Genomic DNA, 13351 nt, shown 5'->3' with positions numbered 1-13351 from the left:
GTTTTATTGTATTTTATAGGTTTCGCCAGTAGGGTTTACTGTATTTCACAGGTTTCTTAATAGGTTTTACTGTATTTCACAGGTTTCTTAATAGGTTTTATTGTATTTCACAGGTTTCTCAATAGGTTTTACTGTATTTTTACAGGTTTCCCAATAGGTTTTATTGTATTTTACAGTTTTCCAAGGGCTTATGCATTACTTGGTATGCTGTTGTAAATTCAAAAATCGAATTCTGTGTCAAGTTAAATCTCAGCACTAACCATTTTACCCCATATAACACTTGTTTCCAGACAAATGTGAAGGGTAATATGAAAAGTGATACGTTTCGGGGGGGAATCTCCTCGCCTGTCTGACCCCTATGAGAAGAGCGTAATATCGGGGGACCAGAGAGAGGATGATTCCCGTCTCTTTATATCCACCATCTGCTTGTAGCAGTCAGTAGGAATTACGGGACATTATTTTATACTACAGACCAATCCTTTTTTCCTTTTTGAGGCCGTTAAACATTTAACCGTTCAACATGATGACAGCTCCCAGGGTAGCTCGGGGGAGCAGCACGCTGTATCCCAAATACAACCCTATTCCCTACTTTATGCACTTTTTTTGTTGTTGTTGACCAGGGCTTATATTCCTATACAGGAAAGAGGTTGCCATTTGGGACTCGGCCCCTAGACCGTGGGGCTGAGAGGCTTGTCTTCACAGTGACTCTAGAAAGACGAAGCGAACATCTGATAGCCGAGGAGAATGCCTATCAATCGGTATGACCTGGTAGGGTTTCCATCAGCCTCCATACTGGGGGCTCATAAAACAGTCATGTATTGGTCTGATAACTTGCATGGGATCCCCTGGTCTGAGGTGGGTGGAGGCAGCATAACGTATGGATGGATTTAAACAGAACCGAGCCCCATTTCACCGTCACACTCCTGGGTTATAGGACTGTCCCTCCCGGCAGACTGCATGACTGTGAAGGGGCTACTGTATTTTATAGGTTTCTCTATATGTTTTACTGTATGTTACAGGTTTCTCAGTAGTTTCAACGTATTTACAGGTTTCTCAGTAGGTTTTACTGTATTTTATAGGTTTCTCTATAGGTTTTACTGTATATTATGGGTTTCTCAATAGGTTTTACTGTATTTTATAGGTTTCTCTATAGGTTTTACTGTATATTATGGGTTTCTCAATAGGTTTTACTATATTTTACAGGTTTATCAATAGTTTCAACATATTTTACAGGTTTCTCAGTTGGTTTTACTGTATTTTACAGGTTTCTCAGTTGGTTTTACTGTATGTTACAGGTTTCCCAATATCTTAGCCATTTCGTATGTAGCTATCATTGTGGTGGGAAGAATTAAACCAATTCTTTACAGAAACTGTTATTGAAATAATCCTTGTTGACCAGATGTAACTACATCAGAGAAAATGCACATGTACAGTAAAATGTAGTTCTAGCAAAATATAGTATAGATATATAGTATAGATCCAGTATTTACCCGATCTAGTTCTAGAAATGTATAGTATAGATCCAGTATTTACCCATCTAGTTCTAGAAATGTATAGTATAGATCCAGTATTTACCCGATCTAGTTCTAGAAATGTATAGTATAGATCCAGTATTTAACCAATCTAGTTCTGTCAATGTATTGTATAGATCCAGTATTTACCCGATCTAGTTCTAGAAATGTATAGTATAGATCCAGTATTTAACCGATCTAGTTCTAGAAATGTATAGTATAGATCCAGTATTTACCCAATCTAGTTCTAGAAATGTATAGTATAGATCCAGTATTTACCCGATCTAGTTCTAGAAATGTATAGTATAGATCCAGTATTTACCCGATCTAGTTCTAGAAATGTATAGTATAGATCCAGTATTTACCCCATCTAGTTCTAGTTCTGTCAATGTATAGTATAGATCCAGTATTTACCCGATCTAGTTCTAGAAATGTATAGTATAGATCCAGTATTTAACCGATCTAGTTCTGTCTAGAAATGTATAGTATAGATCCAGTATTTACCCGATCTAGTTCTAGAAATGTATAGTATAGATCCAGTATTTACCCGATCTAGTTCTAGAAATGTATAGTATAGATCCAGTATTTACCCGATCTAGTTCTAGAAATGTATAGTATAGATCCAGTATTTACCCGATCTAGTTCTAGAAATGTATAGTATAGATCCAGTATTTAACCGATCTAGTTCTAGAAATGTATAGTATAGATCCAGTATTTACCCGATCTAGTTCTAGAAATGTATAGATCCAGTATTTATCCAGTATTTAGATCCCGATCTAGTTCTAGAAATGTATAGTATAGATCCAGTATTTACCCGATCTAGTTCTAGAAATGTATAGTATAGATCCAGTATTTACCCATCTAGTTCTAGAAATGTATAGTATAGATCCAGTATTTACCCTAGTTCTAGAAATGTATAGTATAGATCCAGTATTTACCCGATCTAGTTATAGAAATGTATAGTATAGATCCAGTATTTAACCGATCTAGTTCTAGAAATGTATAGTATAGATCCAGTATTTACCCAATCTAGTTCTAGAAATGTATAGTATAGATCCAGTATTTAACCGATCTAGTTCTAGAAATGTATAGTATAGATCCAGTATTTAACCAATCTAGTTCTAGAAATGTATAGTATAGATCCAGTATTTACCCGATCTAGTTCTAGAAATGTATAGTATAGATCCAGTATTTACCCGATCTAGTTCTAGAAATGTATAGTATAGATCCAGTATTTAACCGATCTAGTTCTAGAAATGTATAGTATAGATCCAGTATTTAACCGATCTAGTTCTAGAAATGTATAGTATAGATCCAGTATTTACCCGATCTAGTTCTAGAAATGTATAGTATAGATCCAGTATTTAACCGATCTAGTTCTAGAAATGTATAGTATAGATCCAGTATTTAACCAATCTAGTTCTGACAATGTATAGTATAGATCCAGTATTTACCCGATCTAGTTCTAGAAATGTATAGTATAGATCCAGTATTTAACCGATCTAGTTCTAGAAATGTATAGTATAGATCCAGTATTTAACCGATCTAGTTCTAGAAATGTATAGTATAGATCCAGTATTTACCCGATCTCGTTCTGACAATGTATAGTATAGATCCAGTATTTAACCGATCTAGTTCTAGAAATGTATAGTATAGATCCAGTATTTAACCGATCTAGTTCTGTTAGTATTTTTCAACTTTATAAATACTACATGTAATAATTGTTAGAAAGTGTATGAGTGTCCAAGAGGCCTATCCAATGAACATCTCTATCTGGAACTATCAATCTGAAACAATGTACAGACCAAGACATGAAGAGTAAATATTTCTGTCCTGGTTGAAGGCAACAGCCAGGAGGGAGTCTCACTTGATAACGTTCTCTGCTTTCCACGTTGACAAATCTAGTTCTGAAAAACTGAAAGATAGATCCAGTATTTAACCGAGTCTAGAACTCATCGGTAAATCTCTGTCTGGGATCCATATCCCCACAACAATGTCATGAATCCCTACTGTCATCTTCAGATGGAATATATTTTGACAAGTGGTGTAGAAAAAAGAAAAAGGAAAAAGAGAGATGTTTTATATCTTTGTTCCCACATGATGGAGCTCATAGTAGATCATTCTTTATCCATGACTTTTGGCATAACACCCTGGGAGTTTTAACACAGGAGAACAGAGGAGAGCTCCGTGTGGAGAACTCATAGCATGTCAGGGAGTGGTAAGGTTGGGGAGGAATGGGTTAAGTTGAGATAATTTCTGGAAATAATCAGAATTCATGTGAACATAAGAGTGTTGGTGTTGGGCTTCCCGAGTGGTGCAGTGGTCTAGGCACTGCATCTCAGTGCAAGAGGTGTCACTACAGTCCCTGGCTCGAATCCAGGCCGTGATTGGGAGTCCCATAGTACGGTGCACAATTGGCCCAGCTGTCATTGAAGGTATTAATTTGTTCTTAAGTGACGTGCCTAGTTAAAGGTTTTTAAAAAATGAAGCCTTGAAAACATACTGTAGGTGGTCAAAAAAGGTATGAGGTAAGTTGAGCAAAGGGATATGGGGTAAGTTGAGTTGCCTTGGGATAAGTGGGTGATGGTGTTGGTAGGTCAAAATTTAAATCATAAAATGGGGGTGTGGAATATTGTATATCTTAAATGCATGCATACATTCAGATATACATTCAGTTTATTAGGTACACCCACCATCTTGTACTGGGTCAGACACTGCTTTGCCTCCAGAACAGACTGAATTCTTTGGGGCATGGACATGTTGCTCAATTGGTATCAAGAAGCCTGACGTGTGCCAGGAAAACATTCCACAAACAATTACACCACCGTCACCAGCCTGTATTGTTGACACCGGGTAAGATGAGCCCATGGACTTCATTTCACTGTGCAGCAAGAACACACACTTAAAGGGATAATCCACTCAAAAACTATATTTATGGGTTTTCTTTCCACCGTGGATACAGTTGTGTGCAGGCCAGTGGCACAACATCATAATATATATATTTAGTTGTTGTTGATTATATTTATATTGGTTTCCAACAAAACAAAACAAAACATACACATACAACATACTGACACACAGAAACATCAGCAATATCACCCCTACCCAGACCCGCCTGTTGTCACTCCTGTCCAGACCCACCTGTTGTCACTCCTACCCAGACCCGCCTGTTGTCACTCCTGTCCAGACCCGCCTGTGGTCACTCCTACCCAGACCCGCCTGTTGTCACTCCTGTCCAGACCCGCCTGTGGTCACTCCTACCCAGACCCGCCTGTTGTCACTCCTACCCAGACCCGCCTGTTGTCACTCCTAGACAGACCCGCCTGTTGTCTCTCCTACCCAGACCCACCTGTTGTCACTCCTACCAAGACCCGCCTGTTGTCACTCCTACCCAGACCTGCCTGTTGTCACTCCTACCCAGACCTGCCTGTTGTCTCTCCTACCCAGACCCGCCTGTTGTCTCTCCTGTCCAGACCCGCCTGTTGTCACTCTGACCCAGACCCGCCTGTTGTCACTCCTACCCAGACCCACCTGTTGTCACTCCTACCCAGACCCACCTGTTCTTACTCCTACCCAGACCCACCTGTTGTCACTCCTATCCAGACCCGCCTGTTGTCTCTCCTACCCAGACCCACCTGTTCTCACTCCTACCCAGACTCACCTGTTGTCACCCCTACCCAGACCCACCTGTTGTCACTCCTACCCAGACCCACCTATTGTCTCTCCTACCCAGACCCACCTGTTGTCACCCCTACCCAGACCCACCTGTTGTCACTCCTACGCAGACCCGCCTGTTGTCACTCCTACCCAGACCCACCTGTTGTCACACTCCTACCCAGACCCACCTGTTGTCTCTCCTACCCAGACCCGCCTGTTGTCACTCCATCTTAGAACAGCCTGTTATCTCTCCTACCCAGACCCACCTGTTGTCACTCCTACCCAGACCCACCTGTTGTCTCTCCTACCCAGACCCACCTGTTGTCTCTCCTACCCAGACCCACCTGTTGTCACGCCTACCCAGACCCGCCTGTTGTCACATTCCTACCCAGACCTACCTGTTGTCACGCCTACCCAGACCCGCCTGTTGTCTCTCCTACCCAGACCCACCTGTTGTCTCTCCTACCCAGACCCACCTGTTGTCACTCCTACCCAGACCCACCTGTTGTCACTCCTACCCAGACCCACCTGTTGTCACGCCTACCCAGACCCGCCTGTTGTCTCTCCTACCCAGACCCACCTGTTGTCTCTCCTACCCAGACCCACCTGTTGTCACTCCTAACCAGACCCGCCTGTTGTCACTCCTACCCAGACCCACCTGTTGTCACTCCTACCCAGACCCGCCTGTTGTCACATTCCTACCCAGACCCACCTGTTCTCACTCCTACCCAGACTCACCTGTTCTCACTCCTACCCAGACTCACCTGTTGTCACTCCTACCCAGACCCACCTGTTGTCACTCCTACCCAGACCCACCTGTTGTCACTCCTACCCAGACTCACCTGTTCTCACTCCTACCCAGACTCACCTGTTGTCACTCCTACCCAGACCCACCTGTTGTCACTCCTACCCAGACCCACCTGTTGTCACTCCTACCCAGACTCACCTGTTGTCACTCCTACCCAGACTCACCTGTTGTCTCTCCTACCCAGACCCACCTGTTGTCACTCCTACCCAGACCCACCTGTTGTCTCTCCTACCCAGACCCACCTGTTGTCACTCCTACCCAGACCCACCTGTTGTCTCTCCTACCCAGACCCACCTGTTCTCACTCCTACCCAGACCCACCTGTTGTCTCTCCTACCCAGACCCACCTGTTGTCACTCCTACCCAGACCCACCTGTTGTCTCTCCTACCCAGACCCACCTGTTGTCTCTCCTACCCAGACCCACCTGTTGTCACTCCTACCCAGACCCACCTGTTGTCACTCCTACCCAGAGGGGGAATATATGTATATCACCTGTTGTCTCTCCTACCCAGACCCACCTGTTATCACTCCTACCCAGACCCACCTGTTGTCACTCCTACCCAGACCCACCTGTTGTCTCTCCTACCCAGACCCACCTGTTGTCTCTCCTACCCAGACCCACCTGTTGTCACTCCTGACCAGACCCACCTGTTGTCACTCCTACCCAGACCCACCTGTTGTCACTCCATCTTAGAACAGCCTGATATCACTCCTACCCAGACCCACCTGTTGTCACTCCTACCCAGACCCACCTGTTGTCACTCCTACCCAGACCCACCTGTTGTCTCTCCTACCCAGACCCGCCTGTTGTCACTCCCACCCAGACCCGCTTGTTGTCCCTCCTACCCAGACCCACCTGTTGTCACTCCTACCCAGACCCACCTGTTGTCACTCCTACCCAGACCCACCTGTTGTCTCTCCTACCCAGACCCACCTGTTATCACTCCTACCCAGACCCACCTGTTGTCACTCCTACCCAGACCCACCTGTTGTCTCTCCTACCCAGACCCACCTGTTATCACTCCTACCCAGACCCACCTGTTGTCTCTCCTGTCCAGACCCACCTGTTGTCTCTCCTACCCAGACCCACCTGTTGTCACTCCTGACCAGACCCACCTGTTGTCACTTCTACCCAGACCCACCTGTTGTCACTCCTACCCAGACCCACCTGTTGTCACTCCCACCCAGACCCACCTGTTGTCTCTCCTACCCAGACCCGCCTGTTGTCTCTCCTACCCAGACCCACCTGTTGTCACTCCTGACCAGACCCACCTGTTGTCACTTCTACCCAGACCCACCTGTTGTCACTCCTACCCAGACCCACCTGTTGTCACTCCCACCCAGACCCACCTGTTGTCACGCCTACCCAGACCCACCTGTTGTCACGCCTACCCAGACCCAGATGTTGTCACTCCTACCCAGACCCGCCTGTTGTCACTCCTACCCAGACCCACCTGTTGCACCCTCGACAACTTCTGTAGCTCAGTTGGTAGAGCATGGCGCTTGTAACGCCAGGGTAGTGGGTTCGATCCCCGGGACCACCCATACGTAGAATGTATGCACACATGACTGTAAGTCGCTTTGGATAAAAGCGTCTGCTAAATGGCATATATTACATATATATTATTATTATTTAACCCTGCTGGTCATCTATGAACACTTGAACATCTTGGCCATGTTCTATTGATCTCCACCATTCACCCCTCATAGCCTGGTTCCTCTCTAGGTTTCTAATCTCAACCCGGCACTGCCAGAAGAGGACTGGCCACCCTTCATAGCCTGGTTCCTCTCTAGGTTTCTAATCTCAACCCGGCACTGCCAGAAGAGGACTGGCCACCCCTCAGAGCCTGGTTCCTCTCTAGGTTTCTAATCTCAACCCGGGCACAGCCAGAAGAGGACTGGCCACCCCTCATACCCTGGTTCCTCTCTAGGTTTCTAATCTCCACCTGGCACAGCCAGAAGAGGACTGGCCACCCTTCATAGCCTGGTTCCTCTCTAGGTTTCTAATCTCAACCCGGCACAGCCAGAAGAGGACTGGCCACCCCTCAGAGCCTGCTTCCTCTCTAGGTTTCTAATCTCCACCCTGCACAGCCAGAAGAGGACTGGCCACCCCTCATACCCTGGTTCCTCTCTAGGTTTCTAATCTCCACCTGGCACAGCCAGAAGAGGACTGGCCACCCCTCATAGCCTGGTTCCTCTCTAGGTTTCTTCCTAGGTTTTGACCTTTCTAGGGAGTTTTTCCTAGCCACCGTGCTTCTACACCTGCATTGCTTGCTGTTTGGTGTTTTAGGCTGGGTTTTTGTACAGCACTTTGCGATATCAGCTGATGTAAGAAGGACTATATAAATACATTTGATTTGATTTGCTTCAAGAATGATCCACCACCCAAAGGACATCTAGCCAACTTGACACAACAGTGTGAAGCATTGGAGTTAACATGGGCCAACATCACTGTGGACCACTTTAGACACCTTAGACATGGGCCAACATCACTGCTACCCTTTAGACACCTTGTAGTCCACTTGGAGTTAACATGGGCCAGGCGAACAGCTTTAGACACCTTGTAGACCCACCTGTTGTCACTCCTACGAACAGGCTGTTCTGAGAGGCAAAAGGGGGTGCAAGTCAATATTAGGAAGGTGTTCATAATGTTTTGTACACTCAGTGTATCTTAAGTGCTGGATTCAATCAGATTCGCACTCGCCGACCTCCGCGTAGCTAGCTGAGTGTTGTAACGGTGTCGGAGGTCGAGCTGTCAAATCCAGAAGTGGCTCCTGGCATGACAGCGGACGTTGCCATTGGCTGTGCGTACGAAAGGTCTACAGGCGGGAATATAAGCACAGTCTCACGTCAAGTTCAGTTTTTATTTTATTTCTTAGAAATGACAAATTTTGATTGAAAACTGGAGCACACTTGTTATTGGACATCATGTTTACATATGAAATGTTTCTAAACGAGGCCCCTGAATCCGGGCCTGGTGATTCAGTATTCCTCATGTTTCTGGTGTATCACCCCCCCCCCCTCCACCCCCCGGACTCTAATGACTGCCCAATAATTGAATGAGGGCCTCCCTTCCACCCCCCCAGACTCTAATGACTGCCCAATAATTGAATGAGGGCCTCCCTTCCACCCCCCAGACTCTAATGACTGCCCAACCCATTGAAGGAGGGCCTCCCCTCCACCCCCCCAGACTCTAATGACTGCCCAATAATTGAAGGAGGGCCTCCCCTCCACCCCCCAGACTCTAATGACTGCCCAATAATTGGAGGAGGGCCTCCTACCCAGACCCCCCTGACTCTAATGACTGCCCAGACCCGGAGGAGGGTCTCCCCTCCACCCCCCCAGACTCTAATGACTGCCCAATAATTGAAGGAGGGCCTCCCCTCCACCCCCGGGACTCTAATGACTGCCCAATATATTGAAGGAGGCCTCCCTCCACCCCCAGACTCTAATGACTGCCCAATAATAGGAAGAGGGTCTCCCCTCCATCCCCCAGACTCTAATGACTGCCCAATAATTGGAGGAGGGTCTCCCCTCCACCCCCCAGACTCTAATGACTGCCCAATAATTGGAGGAGGGCCTCCTCCTCCACCCCCAGACTCTAATGACTGCCCAATAATTGGAGGAGGTGTCTCCCCTCCATCCCCCTGGTCTCTAATGACTGCCCAATAATGGAGGAGGGTCTCCCCTCCCCTCCACCCCCAGACTCTAATGACTGCCCAGACTCTAATGACTGCCCAATAATTGAGGAGGGCCTCCCCTCCACCCCCCAGACTCTAATGACTGCCCAATAATTGGAGGAGGGCCTCCTCCACCCCCCCAGACCCTAATGACTGCCCAATAATTGTGTCTCCTCCACCCCCCGACTCTAATGACTGCCCAATAATTGGAGGAGGGTCCTCCCCTCCACCCCCCAGACTCTAATGACTGACCAATGTTGGAGGAGGGCCTCCCCTCCACCCCCGGGACTCTAATGACCCCAATAATTGGAGGAGGGTCTCCCATCCCCTTGGACTCTACCCAGACTCTAATGACTGCCTGTTGTCAGGGCCTCCTCCACCCAGACTCTAATGACTGCCCAATAATTGAAGGAGGGCCTCCCCTCCACCCCCAGACTCTAATGACTGCCCAACCCAGATCCTGGAGGAGGGTCCCCTCCACCCCCCAGACTCTAATGACTGCCTAATTCCCCTCCACCCCCCAGACTCTCCTGCCCAATAATTGAAGACCCCCTCCACCCCCACTCCTGCCCACCCCCTCCACCCCCACTCTAATGACTGCCCAATAATTGGAAGAGGGTCTCCCCTCCATCCCCCAGACTCTAATGACTGCCCAATAATTGAATGAGGGCCTCCCTCCTGTCCCCCCCAGACTCTAATGACTGCCCAATCCCTCCCCAGACCCATTGACTGCCCAGGAGGGGGCCTCCCTCCACCCCCCCAGACTCTAATGACTGCCCAATAATTGAAGGAGGGCCTCCCCCACCCCCCTGTTGACTCTAATGACTGCCCACTGTTGAAGGAGGGCCTCCCCTCCACCCCCCAGACTCTAATGACTGCCCAATAATTGGAGGAGGGCCTCCCTCCACCCCCCCCAGACTCTAATGACTGCCCAATAGTTATATCTGGAGTACCCTCCTGTCCATTCGACCCGCCTGTGTGGAGGAGGGTCTCCCCTCCACCCCCCAGACTCTAATGACTGCCCAATAATTGAAGGAGGGCCTCCCTCCCCCCCCCCCGGGACTCTAATGACTGCCCAATATATTGAAGGAGGCCTCCCCTCCACCCCCAGACTCTAATGACTGCCCAATAATAGGAAGAGGGTCTCCCCTCCATCCCCCAGACTCTAATGACTGCCCAATAATTGAATGAGGGCCTCCCCTACCCAGACCCGCCTGTTGTCACCCCCCAGACTCTAATGACTGCCCAATAATTGAAGGAGGGCCTCCCCTCCAATTGGAGGAGGACCTCCCTCCACCCAGACTCTAATGACTGCCCAATAATTGGAGGAGGTGTCCCCCTCCACCCCCTGTCTAATGACTGCCCAATAATTGGAGGAGGGTCTCTGACCCCCAGACTCTAATGACTGCCCAATAATTGAAGGAGGGCCTCCCTTCCACCCCCAGACTCTAATGACTGCCCAATAATTGAGGAGGGCCTCCCCTCCACTCTAATGACTGCCCAATAATTGAGGAGGGCCTCCCCTCCACCCCCAGACTCTAATGACTGCCCAATAATTGGAGGAGGGTCTCCCTCCATCCCCCGGGACTCCCTCCACCCCCAGACTCTAATGACTGCCCAATAATTTGAGGAGGGCCTCCCCTCCACCCCCGGGACTTATACTGGAGGACTTCTCCCCTCCATCCCCTGGGAATCTAATGACTGCCCAATAATCCTCCCCTCCACCCCCCAGACTCTAATGACTGCCTAATTGAAGGAGGGCCTCCCTCCATGTCCCAGACTCCTGCCCAATAATTGACCCACCCCCAGTCCACCCCAATGGGGGTCCCTCCAGACTTTGACTGCCCAATAATTGACCTCCCCTCCACCCCCCCCATTTGACTCTAATGACTGCCCAATAATAAGTTCCCTCCAGGGTCTCCCCTCCACCCCCCAGACTCTAATGACTGCCCAATTTGAAGGAGGGCCTCCCCTCCACCCCCGGACTCTAATGACTGCCCAATATATTGAAGGAGGCCTCCCTCCACCCCCAGACTCTAATGACTGCCCAATAATAGGAAGAGGGTCTCCTCCATCCATCCCCCAGACTCTAATGACTGCCCAATAATTGGAGGGCCTCCCCTTCCACCCCCAGACTACCTGACATGATGACTCCTTTGAAGGAGGGCCTCCCTCCACCCCCCAGACTCTAATGACTGCCCAATAATTGAGGAGGACCTGCCCTCCACCCCCCCACCATCCCCAGACTCTAATGACTGCCCAATAATTGGAGGAGGGTTCCCCAATCCATCCCCCGGGACTCTAATGACTGCCCACAGCCAGAAGGAGGGTCCCTCCCCCATACCCTGGTTCCTCTCTAGGTTTCTCCACCCCCAGACTCTAATGACTGCCCAATAATTGGAGGAGGGCCTCCCCTCCACCCCCAGACTCTAATGACTGCCCAATAATTGGAGGAGGGCCTCCCCTCCACCCCCCCAGACTCTAATGACTGCCCAATAATTTGAGGAGGGCCTCCCCTCCACCCCCAGACTCTAATGACTGCCCAATAATAGGAGGTGTTCCCTCCATCCCCCGGTTTCTAATGACTGCCCAATACAGCCAGGAGGGACTGGCCACCCTCCACCCCCTGACTCTAATGACTGCCCAATTTGGAGGAGGGCCTCCCCTCCACCCCCGGGACTCTAATGACTGCCCAATAATTGGAGGAGGGTCTCCCCTCCATCCCCTGGGACTCTAATGACTGCCCAATAATTGAATGAGGGCCTCCCTGTTTGCCAGACTCTAATGACTGCCCAATAATTGAAGGAGGGCCTCCCTAGGTCCACCCCCCCCCAGACTCTAATGACTGCCCAATAATTGAAGGAGGGCCTCCCCTCCACCCCCAGACTCTAATGACTGCCCAATTTGGAGGAGGGCCTCCCCTCCACCCCCAGACTCTAATGACTGCCCAATAATAGAGGAGGGTCTCCCCTCCACCCCCCAGACTCTAATGACTGCCCAATAATTGAAGGAGGGCCTCCCTCCACCCCCCGGGACTCTAATGACTGCCCAATATATTGAAGGAGGCCTCCCCTCCACCCCCAGACTCTAATGACTGCCCAATAATAGGAAGAGGGTCTCCCTCCATCCCCCAGACTCTAATGACTGCCCAATAATTGAATGAGGGCCTCCCTTCCACCCCCCCAGACTCTAATGACTGCCCAATAATTGAAGGAGGGCCTCCCCTCCACCCCCCCCCAGACTCTAATGACTGCCCAATAATTGAAGGAGGGCCTCCCTCCACCCCCAGACTCTAATGACTGCCCAATAATGGAGGAGGGCCTCCCCTCCACCCCCCCAGACTCTAATGACTGCCCAATAGTAGGAGGAGGGTCTCCCCTCCACCCCCCCAGACTCTAATGACTGCCCAATAATTGAAGGAGGGCCTCCCCTCACCCCCCGGGACTCTAATGACTGCCCAATATATTGAAGGAGGCCTCCCCTCCACCCCCAGACTCTAATGACTGCCCAATAATAGGAAGAGGGTCTCCCCTCCATCCCCCAGACTCTAATGACTGCCCAATAATTGGAGGAGGTTCCCTCCACCCCCCAGACTCTACTGACTACCCAATAATTGGAGGAGGGCCTCCCCTCCACCCCCCAGACTCTAATGACTGCCCAATAATTGGAGGAGGTGTTTCCCCTCCATCCCCCGG

This window comes from Oncorhynchus gorbuscha, unplaced genomic scaffold (genome assembly GCF_021184085.1).
Source record: "Oncorhynchus gorbuscha isolate QuinsamMale2020 ecotype Even-year unplaced genomic scaffold, OgorEven_v1.0 Un_scaffold_1178, whole genome shotgun sequence".
In the NCBI taxonomy this organism is placed as follows: domain Eukaryota; kingdom Metazoa; phylum Chordata; class Actinopteri; order Salmoniformes; family Salmonidae; genus Oncorhynchus; species Oncorhynchus gorbuscha.
The sequence above is the reverse complement of the archived record's forward strand: the minus strand, read 5'-3'. Positions refer to the sequence as shown.